Source organism: Myotis davidii, unplaced genomic scaffold (genome assembly GCF_000327345.1).
Source record: "Myotis davidii unplaced genomic scaffold, ASM32734v1 scaffold26, whole genome shotgun sequence".
In the NCBI taxonomy this organism is placed as follows: domain Eukaryota; kingdom Metazoa; phylum Chordata; class Mammalia; order Chiroptera; family Vespertilionidae; genus Myotis; species Myotis davidii.
In genome coordinates, this window is record NW_006299245.1 from 6682825 (window position 1) to 6697584 (window position 14760).

At 37.8% G+C, this 14760-nt stretch overlaps 1 pseudogene; it reads right to left on the minus strand.

Moving 5' to 3' along the window:
- LOC102775485 overlaps positions 1–7472 on the minus strand; it is a 17188-nt pseudogene extending 9716 nt beyond the window's left edge.
- Between the last annotated feature and the right edge of the window lie 7288 nt (positions 7473–14760).

The window sequence follows — 14760 nt, forward strand, 5'->3', positions numbered from 1 at the left end:
ATTATAAGAAGAGAAAGAGATAGCAGAGCTCTCTCTCACTGAGGACACACAGAGAAAAGGCCATGCGGATACAGAGAAGGCAACAATTTAAAGCCAGAATGAGAGTTCTCACCATAAACTGAATTTACTAGCATCTTGATGAATGACTTCTAGCCTCAAGAACTTTGAGAAAGTGAATTTCTGTAGCTTAAGACACCCAATCTGTGGTGTGTGTGTGTGTGTGTGTGTGTGTGTGTGTGTGTGTGGTGTTTTATGATAGCCTGAGTAGAATAATACACCAATAATATGAAACTTATGAACTTGGAATAATTTTTCTTGAAGATTATCACAGTACCTTTTGCTCTTTGGGAAAATCAATACCTTCTTTAATACCTTTGTGTTCTGAGAGAACTGGCAGGCGAATTTGCACCTGGATTGGGAGCCTCCTGGGAAGTTCATGGATCTCAGTCCACGCCTTCCCTTTGAGATTCAATGTTACAGAATTTCTCAATGACTAAATGTGTCATCCTGGATTAAAAGGATACCAGGTTTGCTAAGGGTGATTTGAATCCAACTGTAAACAAGTTTACAGGTTGCTTCTTTCTCACTAGGGTTCTATGGACAAACCTGCAGCCATATGAGGGACAACTCATTCTCAGAAATTTTCAAGATGCAGCCACCATAAATTTCCAAATTCTAGCTAAGTTTGTTAGTGTAGGTCAGAAAGAAATGCGTGACCCTCAATGCTGCCATTTCTGCACTTGCAGGGATCTAAGCTTGTTAGATAAGTGGGCACAGATCTGATTTTATGGATGCAGATTTTCAGATTGGAACCTGTGAGAGCAATAGAAACAAGGTCAGCTAAAAAGCTTAACTGCAGCCCTGACCAGTATGATTCAGTTGGTTGGGCACTCGTCCCAGGCACCAGGAGGTTGCTGGTTCGATTCTTGGTCAAGGGCAGTGCCCAGGTTGTGGCTTTGATCCCTGGTAAGGGGTGTGCAGGAGGCAGCCAATGGATATTGTGCACTCACATCATTGATGTTTCTCTCTGTCCCTCTCCCTTTTTCTCTCTAAAACCCACTAAACTATTCTTAAAATAAATTTTAAAAGCTACAACTTCAAGTAAACTTTTCATTTTTAAAAAATTCCCTTCCCGTATTCTCTGTAAGCAGAACTGATTTGTTTTATAAATAAAGAGGAAAATGAAGGAGAGAGGGAGAGGTAATATTCAATTTTCTGATGAATGCTGTAGTCCCCCCTTATTCATTGCTTTGTTTTCTGACGTTTCATACACATAGTCAACAACGGTCTGAAAACATTAAATGGAAAATTCTAGAAATAATCAATTCATGTTATAAATTGGTGCCTTCCTAAGTAGAGTGATGAAATGTCACACTGTCCTGATCCATCCTGCCCGGGACGTGAATCGTCCCTTTGTCCAGAGTATCCTCACTGTATACACCACCACCCCCAGTCACTCAGTAGCCACCTCTGTTATCAGACTGACTGTCATAGAATCACAGTGCTTATGTTCAAGTAACATTTATTTGACTTAATAATGATCCTGAAGCACAAGAGTAGTGATGCTGGCAGTTCGGATTTGCCCAAGAGAGGTGGTATGTATGTATAGGGAAAACAAAAACAAAATCCAGTGCATATAGGGTTTATTACTATCCTCATTTCAGGGATTCACTGGAGGATATAGGCATTTACTCAAGTGATTGATGTGAGAAACATAAAAAATGTGACTATATTGTCACCCAATATAGTGGCTTAGATCTTATAGATTTTCATATGTAGTGAAGTCCTAAATATTACTATTAAAAAATGGTCATGCTTGTGAACAGGCAATCCACAGAAGGATTAAAGAAGCTTGGTGCTGACGTGTTAAAACTGTGTCCACAGATCCTTCTATGCTCCTCCCTTCAATAGGTGAAGCTTAATCCCCTCTCCTAGAGTGTAGACAGGTCTTAGTGACACATTTCCAATGAATAGCAGTAGGGTAGACTTAGTGACTTGTTTATAACACATAATGGCAGAAGTTATGATGTTTTTTAATATTAGATTATATAAAGACTATAGCTTTGGTCTCACTCTGGGGAAAGTCATGTTGTGAGCAACCTATGGAGAGTCCACATGGTGAGTAAGTGAAGCCTATTGCTAATGGCCACATGGCGTGAGCGTAGAAGCGGACACCCCGCCCCTTCAGACACTGCATCCCTGCCAACAGCTTGGCTGAGAGCTCATTAGAGACCTGAGACACAACCACCCAGCAAAGCTGTTCCGAGATTCTTGCCTCTTATAAACTGCCTGAGTTAATAAATGGTTTTTAGCTGTTAAGTTTTGGGATAAATTGTTACATAAAGTGTTTGTATCCTAAACACAGTTCCAAACTGTTGGGTAAAGGGAAAGCAGTGCCCCAGACACCCCTGGGTATTCAACAATTCAGCTCAATTATGAGACTGTCTTCATAGAGATAGCACCAGATCCCATGGGTGAAGGGTTCGGTCCTACAAGACTGCCACCTCCTACACCCCCCAATTTTAGTTTCCATTTATAATCCAGGTTGGTACCTGTACTTCTGACTGAATGGCTATAACTCAGAAGTTCCCATGATCCCCTCCTCAGGTTCAATTAATTTGTTGGAGTGGCTCTGACAAACATTTTACTTACTAGATTCCTGTTTTATTATAAAATGGATATAACCCAGGAATACCAGATGGGAGCGATGCATAGGGCAAGCGTTGGGGGGAAAGGTGCATAGTTCCCAAGCCCTCTCAGAACGCACCACTCTCCCCACATCTCCACGTGTCCACCAATCCAGAAGCTCTCTAAACCCTGTCCTTGGGGGTTTTATGGAGCCTGAATTACATAGGCATGACAATCCAATCATTCGTCATTGGTGAGTGAATTCAGTCTTCAGCTCCTCTCCCCTCGCTGGAGGTGAGGGCTGGGAGATGGAAAGTCCCAACCCTCTAATCACACAGTTGGTTCCTGATAGCCAGCCCCCCATCCTTAGGTGGGGTCCCAAATCTACCTCGTTCATATAACAAAAGACATATTTATTACCCTCTTACTTAGGAAATTCCAAGGGATTTTAGCTCTCCGTGTCACAAATGGGGACAAAGACCAAGTATGTGTTCCTTATTATAAATCACAGTATCATACAGACTTAAATAACTATCACAATTCAACTCACTAGATATCAGAGAAATGCAAAAACAAAACAAAACAAACAACAAATAAACAAACAAACAAAAAACCCAGACAATCCTTAAATAGTAGATTGGCCAAATTTTAAAGAGTATTTATCAGGGCATACATTGTTGGTGAACTAGAGGCCCAATGCATGAAATTTGTGCATGGGGTAGGGGTTGTCCCTCAGCCCAACCTGCACCCTCGCCAATCTGGGACCCCTTGGGAGATGTCCGACTGTTGGCAGGGATTGGGCCTAAACTGGCAATCTGATATTCCTCTCACAATCTGGAACTGGTGGCTCCTAACTGCTCTCCTGCCTGCCAGCCTGATCACCATTTAACCACTCCCCTGCCAGACTGATCGATGCCTAACTGCTTCCCTGCCAGCCCAATCACTTCCAACTCCCCTCCCTGCCAACCTGATCGCCCCCAACTTCCCTCCCCTGCTGGCCTGATTGCCCCCAAGTGCCCTCCCCTGCTGGCCTGCTGGCCCTCAGCTGTCCTCCTCTGATGGCCTGCTCGCCTTCAGCTGCCCTTGCCTGCAGGCCTGGTCACACACAACTTCCCTGCTCTGCAGGTCTGGTTGCCCCCAACTCCCCCCCCTTGCAGGCTTGGTCATCCTCAACTGCCCTCCCCTGCTGGCCTGATCTGCCCCCAACTTACCTCCCTGCCAGCCTGATGGCCCCCAACTGCCCTCCCCTGCTGGCCATCTTGTGGTGGCCATCTTGTGATGACGTCATGCAAGGTGTCACGCGAGGGCATTGTGCAAGGGCGTGATGCCACCTAGGCTTTTATTATATAGGATATTTAATTAAAACACTCCAGAGAATAATTTTCCAATATACTATCTATAAATGTTTAATACACATGTCTAACTCAGTGGTTCTACTTCAAAAAATCCACCTAAAGAAGTATGTGGAAATGTCCAAAAAGGTGTACTTCGTATCATTGTGTACAGTAGTGAAAAACACATTATTTGTCAGGGAATTCCTAAATCCTTATAAGAGTCTATGAGATAGGTTCATTTTTTTTTTAAAAAAAACCTCACCCTAGGGTATTTTTTCCATTGATTTTCGGAGACAGGGGAAAGGAGAAGGGGAGGAAGAGAGAGACAAGGAAGAGAGAAAAAGAGAGAAACATCAATGTGAGAGAGTCACATCCATTGGTTGCCTCCCACATGTGACCTGAGCAGGCGAGGGATGGAACCTACAACCCAGGAGTGTGTCCTTGACTGGAACCTAACCCATGACACTTCACACTTGTGTGCACAGGCCAATGCTCTAACCACTGAACGAACACACTGGCCAGGCCAGATAGGCTTATTTTTTAATCACCATTTTCTAGTTAAGGGAAACTGAGATGCAGAGAAGTGAAATAACTTCCTTGAGATCACAAAGCTACTAAGTAGCAGAGCAGAGTTTCATAGCCATACTCTTAAAAATTACAATAGGTTGCTTCTCAAAAAAGCAATATTTTTCATATATTTTAATAGCAGAATGCTTAAATGAATAATGCACTCCAATTATAACTCAATGAATATTAAATTAAGTATTCATATACAATTTAATGAAATGATATCAGTAATTATTTTCTTTCAAGCTAAACCACATGTCAAGGATTGCTACTGAAAACTGCCTGAAATTGTTAAGCAGGTGATGCTAATGGAGTAGCGTGGATAGCTCTAGCGGATTGCCACTATGTGGAATGTGGGTCCATCATTTCTAAATTCTCAAATTCTTTTTCAAGAGAACCTGTGAAAATCTGAATTTTTTAAAATGTGAAACCTTGCCATATGAAACACAGAGCAACAAATTACATTTTTTTTTTAAAATGCCAAAGCCAAATATAATAATTCTGAATGCAGACACTACCCACAGTGCACCAGGTTGACAGCTCCTTATAAATTTACAATAGTGGATTGAAAAGAATTATTCAAAGCCACCTGACAGACTTCACTGAAATATGGTTGAATTCATTATCATTCCTAAAGAAATAATATCTTAGTTAATGCGACATTAGGCAGCCACTGAAACATAGAAAAATAGATAGAAATAAGTGACATGTTGAGGCCACCTCAATGCATGTACTATCATCTCAAGAATCAATATATCAGATCTTGCTGTCTTGGACTCTGCATAGCTCTATAACAGAGTGGCTGAGAACCTGAATTCTTGAATGAGTCTTCATGTGTTTGAATTCCAGCTCTACCACTTACTAGTTACTCAAGCTCTCTGTGCCTCAGTGTTTCTATTTGTAAAATACGGATTAAAAGTGTGTGGTAAGACACTGAAATTCTGTGAGAAAGTAGTGGCTTAATAAACATTAACTCTTATTGCTGTGAAGATGAAACAATTCAGAGCCTGGTGCCAGGAGCTGTTCTTATCATTTAAGAGTCTTTGTGCTGATGTCATTCTCACAAACAATTCCTGATTATATTAGATCTGTGAACAAAGAAAGAATGTCTTGGCCTGAGGGGGTGAGAGCAGACACTGTGGTAGTTAGAGGTCTGAATATAAATTAAGAAATTTATAATCTGATTCAAGTACTTTACTCTTGCCCAGCCAGTATGGCTCAGTGGTTGTGAATCGACCCATGCACCAGGAGGTCACCGGTTTGATTCCTGCTCAGGGCATATGCCTGGGTTTTGGGCTGGATCTCCAACAGGGGATGTGCAAGAGGCAGCCAATCAATGTTGATGTTTCCCTTGATGTTTCTATCTCTTCCTCTCCCTCTTCCTTCCTCTCTGAAATGAATGAATACACCCAAAACAGATTTTTAAAAAAATATCAGGTTGTTTGTTGCCATTTACCTTGTTTCATTCTAAGTGTTACTTAGAGAGTAATTTCTGATTCATTGATGGACTCATTTAACTGAATTCAAAATATTAAATACTTTGCTGTGTAGTTTATATTCAGAGCAGGAATTGGAGAATGGTGAATGAGAATTGGAAGAAACAAACAACAACCAGCCATTTGAGAGAATATCTTTCATTCAGTTGAGGGTAAGGAGTTGCAATAATGAAGTATGTAGCATTCCAGTTCTGGCCACACCAGAGTAATGGCTATCAGGTTTACCTTCTGGCCTTAAAAATCAACAAAATAGGATAAAATATATCAAACAATTCTCTTTAGGCTTTGGGGAAAGCACAGCATATAACTATAGTTCCTGAATAAAGGAGAACTTATGAGCTGGGTCCCACATTCACCCTGATTTTCTGCCTGGACACTTTTCAAACTGCAGCACAAGGAAGAAAACCCCACAAAGACTGAGTCTTGCTGGGCAAAGAAAACACTGATCCTATTTTGGAATTGCTGAGCCTGCTCTATTCAGTGGCACAGGTAGCGGAGATGAGGGAATTGCACAGAGAAGGAGCCTTAGACATCTGCAGAGTGGTTCTTCAGATATCTGACTAAACACAAGGCTTGACTCCACAGGCCTCAACAGAGTAATTGTTGGAACAACAGAAGCAGAACAGAAATTCTAGAAGTAGCCAGGTGCTGGAAGAAATTGGATTTCCAAACTGCTAGAGTGAAGAAGCTTAGAAAGGCCACACCTTAAGATTAAGAACCATGTCTGAGAGCAGTGGTCTCTCATGTCTGGCTCTTAGAACAATAACAGCAGCAATCATGTATCAACTTGTTGGAAATGCTAATTTTCTGACCCCTACCTGACCCACTGAATCTGAAACTTTAGGGGTGGGACCCAGGACTTTGTGGATCAAATTAAAGTTTACAAGGAAATTTAAAAAATATTTTAAAATAAAGGTTTATGAAAACACAACTTATCAAAAAGTAGTGGGAAACAGCTAAAACCACGAGTTGATGGAAATTTATAGATTTACATATTTATATTACAAAAGAGAAAAAGTTTGAAATCATTGTTCTAAGCATAACCTAAAGAATATAAAGAGGAAGAATAATTTAAATCAAAAGTAAGTAAAAGGAAGTCATAATAATGATAAGACTGATAAATCAATAAAATAAAACAAATGATAAAACAAAATCAACAGAATCAAAAGTATATTTTTTGAAAAGATAAATGGAACTGAAAAATTTCTAACAAACTGACCAAGAAAAAAGGAAAATACAAACAACTCTAGCAATGAAAAGAATGCTCCAAATAATAAAAATAATAAATATGAAGAAATACATATGAATGCGTTTAATAACAACTAATATAGTGAAATTCATTGAAATACACTAGTCACTAAAACAATGATTTATCCAGTCGGGATATATATGTTTAAAAATAGTGGGATACTTACTGAAGCTGCTTCTCAATTGGTATTATGATCATATTGTCAGAATTAGTAGTCAGCTTCCTAGCATGCTCACAGTGAAAGACAATTATTGGGATGAGTCAGTCTTAACATTTATGTTCATTTAAACAGTTAACTACCTATGTCTTAAATAATGTGTGTTAACTGCTCAACATTTTGTAGACACAAATGAAAAGACTCACAAATAAGCACAGATGACCCTCCTATCATACTTAGTGATTATTTTTAGAATAAAACTAAATTAGATAAATAAATAGAACATATGAATAGAACTAGATTTACTTTAACGTTTTTCAAAAGCTTAAACTTTTTCACCAGGCTGAGGTGTTTTCACTGTAGATTCTAAGCACAGTTAAAACAATAGTACCAATGTTATACAAACTTTTCAAAAGATAGAAGAGGATATAGTACTCTCCACCTTATATGAGGTCAGAATAATCCTGATACCAAATTAGTCAAATGTATTCCAGGAAAATTACAGACCATTATCTCTCATGAAAAGACTTGAAAATAATACTTAACAAACTATAAGCAAAGCAAAGCAAACATTTATTAAAAGGATAATAAGACAAGATATAGTGAGGTTTATTCCAGCAACAAAATGTTGACTTTTTAATCTTAAAAGTCAATGATAATTCAACATATTAATAGAAAAAATTCATATGATACTTTAACCAGTTAACTGCCATGCGTCTAAAACAGAAACCATCCCAACAATATTTTGAATTTAATTTAAAAAAATCAGTTTGCAATGAATATTATAAAAATAAATATATTACTCACAATTCGGGTGTTCTTTAATATTTTCAGCTGAAAATTCTCATGAAAAATTACTTTAAAGTTGGTCAGGGCTGCCGCTTAGAGAAAGTTTTTTTTTTTTTTTTTTTTTTTTTTTTTTTTATAGATGCACATGGTGTGTGAGGAAGGTCCGCCACTTGGGTCTACAGACGCTTATGGCATACAACGGGTTAATAAATGTAGAAAAAGTATTTGACAAAATTAAATACCCATTAAAGATGACAACTCTCAGAAAATGAGGAAAAGAAGAAAAAACTTTGAGTTAGCATAAAACTTAATTGTGAGATATTGAGCTCCTCTCATTAATGTCAGGAATACGGTAAGAATTTCTACTCTCTCCACTTTCATTCAACTTTGTACTGGAAGCCCTAGAAAATTCAATTAGGAAAAAAACAAAAACCAACAAACAAAAAAACCAAGGACACAAATGATTAAAAGTTGATAAGGAACAAATAAAAGTGTTTTTATTGACAGATAGTATGATTGTTCAGCTCCTGCCCCTTCCCCAGTCCTTCACTGCACTAGTGTCTGTGCCCATATAAATTATTTGGTTACTCTCTTCTCCTCCCCTTCCCTGGTGGGATTTTAAAATGGTACAACCACATAGGAAACTGACAATTTCTTTTGAAGTCAAGCACCTACCTACCTTATAACTCAGTATTTTCACTGCAGGTATTTCTAGAGGAATAATGAAATTATATGTACAGGAAATACTTATATTTGAATGTTCATAAGAGGTTTACTCATAATAGTTCCAAAGTAAAAAAACACAATGTCCATCCCACAGATGTATACTATAAACTAAATTATAGTATATTTCTACCATAGAATAATACTCTGGAATAAAGAGCTACAAACTGCTGATATATGCAATAATAAAAATCAATCTCAAAGCATTCAATTGAACAACAGTACACACTTGCAAAAAAGAGTACACAATGTTTGATTCCATTTATATAAAGAACAAGAATAGGCAAAATTAAATGTTTGCCTATGATATCAGAGGAATTCAATGGAAATGTGCATGAGAAAATAATCTACTACTTTATTAGGGTTTGAATTACACAAATTCAAATATTTGTCAAAACTCAATCTTTACATTTAGGGATCTTTGCCTTTCATAAATTATTCTTCAATTAAAAAACAAGCTACATAGGGACAAATGTTATATGTTGGGCTATCATTTAAAGACCTCAAAATTGGAATGCAAAGAGACCAAAGAATGTTCAACTTTGGTGAGGCAGGAGAAGGACAATGTTCACATAGAATCTTTGAGATGGAGTCTGATATAGGATTTTATGAACAGATACTTAAATAATTTAAAAAGACTAAGAGATATAAATGTAAAGTACAAAGAAAATGGGAAAATAAGAATAAATGGGAGGAGTGAGAGTAGCTTACAATTTGATGCACAAGCTAACATTTATTGAGTGCTGTTACACACTTTGTGATGTATGTGACCATATAGGAATAAAAATAATCAATATTACTATTTTTAGACAGTGATTATTATTTTTATATTACAGGTGATGAAAGAGACCCGGAGAAATAAAATATAACTCTACAAAGTAGAAAGTAATAGGGATAGTATTTAAACCAAAGACTAGTAAAATGGTAAATCTTAAAGATGAATTTAATACACAGACATTTTCATTTGTCTGGTGAGTGTTTTTTTTAGCCGAGCTAAATATTTGCATCTAAATATTGTGACATTTCCATAAATATCGGAATTTCTGAAAAAATGCTTCCCCCCTCCCCTTTGGATTAAATTTATTGAGGTGACATTGGTTTACAAAATTATACAAGTTTCAGATGCACAATTCTAGAAAACATTATCTGTACACCATATTGTGTGTCACAACCCCACGTCGAGTCTCTATCACCATTTACCCCCCCTACCCTCTTTCACTCCCCCCCATCACCACACTGTTGTCTGTGTTTATTAGTTTTTTTTTCTTTTTTGTTCAATCCCTCCACTCTGTGTCTATTAGTTTTTTTTTTCGTTTTTGTTCAATCCCTCCACCTCCCACACACAAACACACCCCCCATCCCCAGTTGCCAACTTGCTTTCTATCTATGAGTAAATCACTATTTTGCTTGTTAGTTCATTTTGTTCATTAGATTCCACATATGAGTGAAATCATATGGCACCTGGTTTTCTCTGACTGGCTTATTTCACTTAGCATACCACCTTCCAGGTCCATCCATGCTGTCGCAAAAGGTAAGATTCTTTCTTATAGCCTACAGTATTCCACGTAGTATTCTATTTTTTATCTACTCCTCTACTGATGAGCACTTAGGCTGTTTCCAGATCTTGGCTCTTGTAATTATGCTGTGTAGAGAATTCACGACTTAGGGCCTTCAACATTTTTTAATTGAAAGATACCAATGGAAATTGATAATGCCAAAAGCCAGAAAAGTACCGAAAAGAGAGGCCTGTCCAAAAGGAAAAGTCCATTTCATAATAATGAATACCCTTTGGATGTTTTCCAACTTGTGGAGATGCTATACTAGTAATTAAAAAAAAAAAAACAACCACAAAAAACACAACTCACAGAAGATAAATTGATTTCTCAAAATAGCTTGACTGATATTAGAAAGTAAACTTTCTCTGGGATAAGAAATGAGGTTGGAGTTGGAGCAGTTAAGACCAATGTGATTAAGAACTAGAAAACAGAGGAAATTTATAGCCCGCTTAGAGTACCTATGTCTGTGTGTCCTTCTCCGTAAAATTAAAGTATAAGACTAGTGTTCCACACAGCCCTTTTCATCTCCAATATTCTTTGGCTTCATGAATTAGGGTCACATTAAAATGTGGCCCAGTGCCCCAGGAGTGCTGGTCTATTTTCATTCTATACATACTAGTGCTCCCACCTAGAGGACGACATGGGAACTGTTCTCTTTCCCAGGCCACTCCCTGACTCCCTTGGGCTGCAGCCTCACTTTCTTTATGATTTTTCTTTCATATTTTTCACCTCCCCCCGCAGTTAAAAGAATTCAGTGAGTGCAGTCCCATTTCAGTGCCGCGTAACAAGAAGAAGGATTCTGAGAAAAATAGTTCGTTTATTTGTTTAATATGTGTAATACACCCAAGCCTGGAAAGAGAAACAAACAAACAATAAAAACAAGCCAAGGTTAAAGTGATGAACTGGAATCAGTTTGATAATAGAACCCAACCTGCCTTTTACTAAGTGTACTTTTAGGTTAAAAGCATTTACCTGTTCTTTTTTTGCCATAATGTTTTCACAGCATGTTAATGCAAGATTTCCTTGGACTTGTCATTGGATCTGGCATTAATATTACAAAGATTAGCTGTTGCTTTAGAAATGAAAGCATCATTTAGTGCTATTCAAGCTCTACTTAATAAGTCCCCTCATCCTTATTTAAACTCTCTAAAACTCTTTTTTTAAAAAAACCTACACAATGGGAAAAATATCATTCTGTGAACCCCACTTCACAGTAAGCTATGTTACATGAAATAAAATTAACCTGGCATGGTGCCTGTAATCGAGTAGGTTTTCAGTAAATGAATTTCAGGTTTAATCTTAGATTACTCTGAGGCCTTTGGTATTAGTTATGGTGGCTGTGTCTAGACCCAGAATGCTCTATTGTTCACTCTAGTCCTCTGCCTCTAGCAGCTTGCCCCTACCTATTCTTCCTGCACAGATTGGCTCACCAAACTGGCAAGGCCAACCTGTGCCTGAAGGACCACCATACTTCCAGTTTTCCTTCATGGTAACACAAAATGTCAATTTTCATTCAAAGCGATGTTCAATACTTCTTGGAAGGCATTCTCTCATACCATTTGAGAATCTCTCCAAAAGAGATTTGCTTCCTGGGTTTTACAGTTCACAGATTAGAGAATAAAAATGTTCTTGTGAGAGTGAGTGAGATAGAGCTACCCTAAAACCATCAAGAATGTCATTAGTTCCTTAATTCATTCAGTTAACAATATCTACTGATTGCCTACTATGGAGCAGCATTATATTATTATTATTATTATTATTATTGAAGAAAGAAAAAGAAAAAAGATATCTGCTTTTACTTACAAAACACACACACACATACACACACACACACGTACAAAAGGACAAATAAAGGCTCTAGGGATTGAATGGGGTAGCAGTAGGATGGGTTTTCAAATAATGGCTGTATCAGTCAACTGTGACCACAAAAATGCTGTACTACTCTAAAACCCAGTTACTTAAAACTAATCATTTAATCCTCTTCCTAGTCTGGGAGTTAGCCAGGGTGACCCTGCTTTACACTGCAGTTTTGCAAGACAGCTAGTTTGGCTCTGATTCATGTTTTATCTCATTTGGAGACCATCCAGGGATAGGTCTTGGTCAGTGGAAGAAGAGAAAGAGGGCAAGCCCCATGCAGCAAACACCTTGCAAGTCTTTGTTTCCCATATGTTTGCTAACACCCCATTGGCAAAGCAAGCCTCATGACCAAAGTCATGGTCAAAGTATGGGAAAGTATATTTTGCCCACTCCGGAGGAGGCAGGGAATGCGTGTCTGCTGCACAGTCATCTAACTGCAGTCTTTATTGAAGATCTCTGAGAACAAGGGATGTCATGTTTGAAAAAAAGCTTGAAGCCCAGTGCACTTGAAATATACAGACAGGGGAGAATGGGGGATATGACTGCAGAGAGGGAGCAAGACCCATTCAGGATAATATAGGCCACAGTCAGGAATTTTCTCTAAATATAACAGGAAACCTTTTTAGGGGGTTTTAAGCAGAGAGTAATAAGCATAGCTCTACATTTAAAAAATACTTCTCTTTCTACTGTGTGGTAACTGCATCAAAATGGATCAAGACTGTTGGTAGGGACACTGCCCAAGTGGCTCTTGCTGTAGCTCAGGGAACAATGATGGCTTGTACCTGGGTGATGCTAATGGAATGAGAAAAATTCTCAGATTTGTAATATAAGTTAGTGGCAGCCCTGAACTCCTGAGGGTTTTCATAGCTTAGAAGTGCTGGGTGAGGAGAGAAAAAATGTAAATGCCTTCTAGTTTTGGGATTTCTTCAACTCAGTAAGTAATGGTTTTAATGATGAAATGAAGAACACTAGATTAGGGGGGTATTTTTAGAAAGGTGTTCGGAGAAATCAAATGATTTATTTTAGACAGTAAGTTTGCCTAATGATCCCTCAAGTACAGCGGCTCAACATGTGATTGTTACACAATTTGGGTGGTCAGAGATGCAAATTGGGAGGTGGTCAAGGAATAGATAAAATTCAAAGCCAGGGTCACTAGGGAAATAATCTATTAGTAAGTCGGGGCGGGGGGAGATAAAACCACAAAGTGCTAATAATATAAACTACTGTGTTCTGAATTTAACATCTAAGATCTTCTTAAGATAAAGGAAGCGTTTCTCTGAATCTGCTCCTGCTAGCTCAAGTGCATCTGTTTGATTTGGGTAGTAAAGAGGCCAGAGATATTTTCTTAGCTATTGTAACATAAATGAGGGTGGATTTTCTTTCAATAAAAATTCATCTCATTGTATCATTGCACTTTAGTTTGTAAAACTGAGAAAAGAAGAGAAAACTGTTAGGAATGTGGGTTTTTGTTTTGTTTTATTTTCCGCGATGCTTTTATTTTAGTCTTATAAACATGAGGTTTACACGGAAAATTACTTGAGCATTACACATAGTGGGTAGTAATTTTGTAGACATGCATTTGTTTTTAGAGAAACAAGATTATAAGTGACATCAGCAGTAACTACAACATGGAACATTTTCCCTTAACGGCAACTTGTTGCCATGTGAATCCCAGCCAAAGCTTGTGTTGTAATTGGACTTATAAAATTCAAAGTGGCAAAATGTTTTAGCTACAAAAATCTATTATCAATTTTTCCAAGTTGATTGGCTATAAAGATGCAAAAGCAGAGACAGAGAGAGCCAAAGGGAAATGAATGTGGTATTTATAGAGATTATGGGCAAAGCATGATTACATATAGATTGGGAAATTGGATATTTGGTTTATATTTACCTAAGTCTCCAAGGTCTGGGTCATATGCATTTCGTGTGGAAGAGAGTATATGTGGGTGTGGTGTGTGCATGCATATAACTATCTGTACATCTAGAAAATGGACTTTAATTGAACAGAAAAACCAATTGAGTTTACAAAGAGATTAAGATCATTGTTTGTTCAGATGAATCAGGGCTATGGTTCCAAACCAGAGACTCATTTAGAGGAATGGTGTAAGCCCACAGTTTATCCTAAGCACTCAGCAGATGAATGCACATAATCCCTGGGTTCTGTTCTTAAAAAGCTTTTTAAAGCTGACGTATCCAGTCAGAGGGGAGAAGAATGACTAGAGAAAGGGCAGAGAAAACTGACAGCTAAAGGTTCACATCAAACATTAAGATTAATGATAAAAGAAAAAGTTTTAAATCACTGAAATTAGAGACGTAGCTGAAAGCAATGTTGCAATTAGAAACATGGAAAAATATGTTAGAAATTTAAAATAATCAGTGTTTCGATTCAATTTAGTAAGCACAT